The following is a 6,244-nucleotide window of genomic DNA, read 5'->3' as shown; positions in this document are numbered from 1 at the left end:
TCAATTCTTATTCCAAATAATTATTTAAAATTATAATCCTAAACTTCATCCATTTCTACACATTTCATTAGTTTACTTCATTTTCAAATTCAAAATAACAATGCTAATTGTATGTCATTGAAGGTGAATAGTTATACTTTTATTAGCCTTTTCCTTTACAAAAGGTTGACATAGGTTTGTGCTTTTACCTGCATAAGTACATAAAGTGAAATCTTAAGAAGGGAGAAAAGGTAATTTAATAAATGAAATGAATTTAACCTTTTTCTCTAACAGTCTAATAGCTTGTGAGTTCAGATCTTGGAGATGGAGGCTTGGAAATTGGGAAAGCTTATTGACAATCAAGTGAATGGCATCCAACTCATACTACAACAACTTGAAGTAGTAATAGAGGAACTGGGGAAATTCCTCAAAAAGAGAAAGGATATGGTTATTTAAAAAAATGAAACACTTTGTGAAGAAGTTGATACAAAAGGATTGCTTGACACTGGAAATTGTAATGAAAGTTATTCAGCCATTGTAGATTTACTAGAGAAGAACAATATCATGAATGAAGAAGTCAGAGAATTGAAAAGAGAACATGAAATCCAATCAGTAAGGAAATGTAAAGAAAGGTATTTTTTAGTCACTAATATTCATCAAATGCTAATTTTAGAAAAAATTGGCTAGTAATTTGACTAATAATTTAAGATGTAACACAACCTATATCGCCACATTTTTTTTGAAACTTAGTTCTAAAATATTTAAAATTGCTTAATGATTTATTTTACTAAAAAGTTGAACTCAAAGATTCGTCACAATATTCAACATATTATTAGATTTGATTCACCTAAATATAATATATTATTAAAGAAATTAAAATTAATTTACCAATAATTCTTATTATTATTAGTTACTTTTTTGATGTATCAACAATATTTAGTTTTCACTATTGATTTAAAATATAATTTAATAATCCTCATAATATTTCATGAGGTGAAAAATATTCAATTTTGATTTGTAATATTCCATAGTGATTAATGAACTTCCTTTTATTATTGAGATTCACTAATATTTTTCTACATGAAAATTATGATTCCAAAATAATTTCCACTATAAATAATATTTAAAATTTAAAAAAAAATAAGAGATCCACCAATAGAAATAATTTTGATTTTTAAAATAAAGAAATATTTGCCAGTATTTTATATCTTTTTCTATAGGAGGTTTCTTAAAGATTACTATGATGTGAAGTTATAGAACAAAAGAAGAAAGATGGAGAAGAAAAAGTTGTAGCTAAGGAAGATAGAAGACAAATGACCATCAGACTTGAAGAAAGGTCATACGATGTGTAGAAGCTTACAAGCACTCAACTAGACATGATGAATCAATTGATGCTTGCAAATTAGGAACTAAATACAAGGACTCTAAATTATGGTATAATATATTCTTTTTCAAATAATTTTCAACTGGTTGGATATACTAATAGTGACTTTACAGGAAGTATTAATGATAGAAAAAGTACATCTAGATATACATTTCATCTTGGAACAAGTGTTGTGGCATGGGCATCAAAGAAGCAACCTATTGTGGCAATCTCATCAGCAAAAGTAGAATATGTAGCAAGTACATCAGCAGCATGTCAAGTAGTATGGATGTGAAGAGTTTTGAAAGATCTAATGCACACGCAAGAGGAGCCTACTACAATCTATTGTGATAACATGTCCACCATTGCACTATCAAAGAATCATGTTTTTCACAAGAGGATAAAGCATATTGATACCAAATATCACTTCATTTGAGAACTGGTCAATAATAGAGAAATTAGCTTGGAGCATTGTGGATCTGAAGATCAATTGGCAGATATATTTACAAAGGCACTACCACAAGAACAAATTGAATGTTTAAGAGATAAAATGAATATTGTAATTTTTGATGTAATTAGTGGTAGAAATTAGAGGGGAGTGTTGGAACATTCTAGAAATGTGTGGTAATTTCTACCACAAAAATATAAAATTGTAATTTATTGCTAATATGCTCTAGTATGTAGGTGCCTCCACCAACCACATGTAGGTGCCTTGGCAAGGAAGGAAGCATATGTAGGTGGAAGTAGGTGAATGTAGGTGGCATTTTAAAATTATAAGTCAGCTATGACCAGCAATATCTAGAGGTTTCCAAAGTCCTCTATAAAAGAGGTATTTGTAATCCAACTTTCCCAAGGCAATACATATTGAGTTTGTTGTGCATCAATCTAAGTGTGGGTTTTATTTTCTTCGTTGTCTTTACCCACCATCAGTAAAGAACTCTAATAATGACCCTCCAAAAAAAGTAAGTGAGTTTTATAGTCCACAACCATATGCCATAGTTTTTGGGTTTACATATGGTGACAGTGATATGCGACTACCTCGTACTCTTTTTCGAGAGGCGCTTGGCGCTACAAACAAGGCGTACATACCCTACCCCCCAGTGGGATTTGAACTTGTGACCTCTCTTTCAAGAGTACAAGTTCTCCAAAGAGAAGCAAACAATTTTCCAAATCCTACAACTTCAACTCTCATGGTGCAATATTTTATTATTATTCATTGTTGTTTAGTTGACAAAAATTTAAATGCTGGCTTTTCTCAACTACGAAAAGGGGGAATCAGATTCAAATTCTCAGCTATGTATTTTTTAAGCGAGCATAATATCTTCTACTATGTGTTGTTTATAGAAAGAATAAGTTACTAGAAAGAACTATAACAGCTACGTTTATTACTTTTAGATATCACTATAACAAACAATAAGAATGCTGTATAAAGAATTTTTAGAAGCAGGTTAAGGTTGGGAAGTTGAGTTCCATATAATTTCTATGTGGGAATCTCATTCATTACTAATGAAAAACATGGCATTAGCAATGTCGGCAGTCGACATCAGCTGGCACCGGCTACGTTTGCCGTGTAAATAATAATAACTATTTATGCGGTATTCAATCATTTTCCCCACTTTCTCGTCCTCCTTAGGAAAGAAAAGTTTTATTTTTATCTCACCAACAATCAAAGAATATTAGCACCGACCCAAAGAATTTCATAATATCCTCCTCTGTGTGTTAATTAATGAAGTGAATCCACTCGGCCTTGCTGGGAATCCCTCCATTGACAACTGTGAGCAAGTAGTACCCTGACGGAGCCGCCACCGCTGTAGGTGGAGCCGTCAAACCCACCAAATACCCGCCGCTGCCTTTGACGACAGCTGTGGCTGCCAACGACAGCATTCTCTGATTCATCGACCACGTGTGCGTCGTGAAGGGAGGGGCGTAAACATGGAAACGAATATTGGTGCTGGGACGGATGGGAAGAGAGAAGCGGACGACGAATTTCGAACCGTACTTGATCGCTTTCGTAGAAATGGAAGTAATGGCTGCCCTTTCGGGGTCGTAAATCGAATGCAGATAATAAGGAATGTACGCTTCCAGTCGAAGCTCTGTCGGAAATGGCACGCCAGAGAAGCGGTATCCAAAATTGGAATTGCTCCCGCCCACCAGAACCCGCCCATCCGCAAGAACGTTTGCAGTAGAGTGATACATTCGAGGAATCGCCGTAGCAGCTAGGACCCGGAAACTATTCCCAATGGCTTCCGCGGGTCTGTAGAGAAAAGGGCTCAGAGCAGGCTCAGAGCAGTTTGCCAACCAGCAGTTCCTTGCTTGGCGCCGTTGATTATGAGGACTTCGCCAGTGGGAAGTATGAGCATGTCGTTCATCACCCTCGGCCCGGGCATGTGCTCCATTTGCCATGTTGGATTTGACGATGTGATCTCCAATCTTCCGCAACTCTTGAGCGCCTCCACGAACGTCTGGTTAAATGTGGCTTTTTTGAAGGCTCCGTCGGGCGCTCCCCCGCAGATGAGAATCTCCACCCTTTGGAAATTGTTAGCGGAGTCGAGGGGCAGCATGACGGAGGAACCCGATGAAGGGTAATTCCGTGCACCACCGCCAGGCATTGTGGGGAATGTTCTGACCACCTTATTATTCTTGTAGTCGAGGAGGATCGAATCCTTGTTGGCAAAGATGAAGAGATTGCCATCAGAAGACAAATGTGTGAACGGGTACAAGTTGTTCTCCTCATCGACAGTTTTTGTCTTTACCAAAAAGGGAAGCTGGAACGCCCCTTCGCCAGGTCTCTTAGGAACGAATTCATAACTAAACGATCTCCGACCTCCAACGACGATGATCCGATCGTCGGGCAAGATCTGGTTGGAGGAATACCATCTTCTGGAGGAAAGCAATGTGGGAGATTCAACCCAGTCGCAGGACGAGTCCGAACATGGAGTGAAGGAACGGATCACCCTGTCACCGTTGCTCCATCCGCCAGTTTGCACAAGAGTACCGTTGCTGACAAAGGCGCCCGAAGAACAAAACGTGTCCGTGATGACGTGTAGAGGCTTCACCTTGTTGGTTGCAATATCGTATTCGACGGAGTGCGCTCAACAATCTTCACCCGCCGGCGGTGTTCCACTACCGCAGGTTGAGTCAGTTCTGCTTATCTGCGAGGAGCCCGCCAGAGTCTGGTCGAAGATGAGCACCTTATTGGTGCGTAAAAGTGTCATGTGCATTGCTGAAACCCCCGCATTCTCCAACAGAAGGTCCCAACTTCCCGCTAGCAGCGGCTGTGCTCTAACATTTAGACAGGAAATTGCAAAGCATAAAAACAAGGCTTCAGTCCATAGTCTCTTTGATAATATGAATCCTTCCATTATTATCGACTTGCTTATACAATGCTAGCAGCGATCTAAATCCAAAACTTTTGAAACTTCAGTCTATTTGATCCTACTATTGTCTTCCTTCCTGAAAATGTCGGGAACTGCATAAGACCGGCTTTATATAGATTTTTCCTTCAAGGGAATTAAATTGTCTTGTTTGACCTTGGCCCGCCACCGACGAATGTTACGGTTTGAAGATTAATGTTGCTGTTCGGTAAAACTGAAATAAGCATGCAACTTCAGCACTGATTGACTCCACTTCAAACTCCAGCTCCACCGCTTCATCTCCACCGTTTCACAATTGATTTTTAGTTTACTTTAGTTCAAGAGTAGTGTTTAAGCAAGATGCGTGCTTTCCATATGACATGCATTAGATTATAGTTTTTCGATGGATAAGTTTACTTTCCTAGAATAATAGTGTTCAGCAGTTTGAACTACAGTAGTTTATTATTTTGTAATAAATCATGCTATCATTGCATATGTTATGCTGTGCATGAGTTAGTTTGATTTGGTTTTGTTTCAATTTTCTTATGAATTACAGGTGAAGTCTACTGTGATTGTAGACTATTAAATAAGCTTCCATTTTGTAAGTTTTTTTTAGCTGTGAATAAAATCTATTTTGTCTCTCCTGAAAACAGAGCACCCCTGTTTTTTAGTATTATTCTTTTTGTATTGCTGTTGTTCTTAAATCCTACATTTGGTATCAGAGCTGAAGGTGTTTGGAAGACAGGAGCATGGCAAACAATTTGCAAATTTCAGAGTTTGATGGAGTTGATTACCAATATTGGTCAATCAAGATGAAGACTTTTTTGATTGGGAAAGATTTTTGGGAGATCGTTGAATCCAGATATGAAGAGCCTGCAGATTGGAATACTCTCCAACCTAATGATAGGAGATTGAAGAAAGAAGCTGAGAAGAAGAATGCAATGGCATTGTTTCACATTCAGATGGCTCTTGATAAGAGCTTGTTTCCTTGAATTGTTGATGCATAGACAGCAAAAGAGGCCTAAAAGACTCTAAAAGATGCTTACCATGGCAATGATCAGATCAAGGTTGTGAAGCTACAAACCTTGAAAAGAGAATATGAGAACTTGAAGATGAAGGAGACAGAGAGTATGGGAGATTTCTGTGTGAGAGTGAAAGATGTGACTCATAAAATGGCCACTTTGGGTGAATCTATTGCTCAAGAGCAAATAATACAAAAGTTATTGAGATCTCTAACCCCAAGATGGAATATTGTAGTAATTGCCATAGAAGAAAGCAAAAATTTAGCTACCATGGAGTATGATGAAATGGTTGGATCTCTTATATCAAATGAGGATAGAATAAGGGACACATCTATCAGTGTTAATGAGAAGGCTTTTGCTTCCCAATTGCAAATTTCAAATAACGATGGTGCTAGCAGCAGTAGTAACAACAACAAAGACTCGGGAAGGGGCCAAAATCAGAATTTTTCAAGAGGATCTAGAGGAAGAGGAGGTGCTCAAGGAGGAAGAGGTAGAGGCAGATTTGATAAAAGGAACATCCAATGCTA

At 37.7% G+C, this 6,244-nt stretch overlaps 1 pseudogene; it reads right to left on the bottom strand.

The window, feature by feature from the left end:
* Positions 1–3,061: 3,061 nt before the first annotated feature.
* On the bottom strand, positions 3,062–4,704 carry LOC149580209 (aldehyde oxidase GLOX pseudogene; annotated as a pseudogene).
* Between the last annotated feature and the right edge of the window lie 1,540 nt (positions 4,705–6,244).

Source organism: Cupressus sempervirens, chromosome 1 (genome assembly GCF_028749045.1).
Source record: "Cupressus sempervirens isolate cs-2001-9-10 chromosome 1, ASM2874904v1, whole genome shotgun sequence".
NCBI lineage: Eukaryota > Viridiplantae > Streptophyta > Pinopsida > Cupressales > Cupressaceae > Cupressus > Cupressus sempervirens.
The sequence above is the reverse complement of the archived record's forward strand: the minus strand, read 5'-3'. Positions and strand labels throughout refer to the sequence as shown.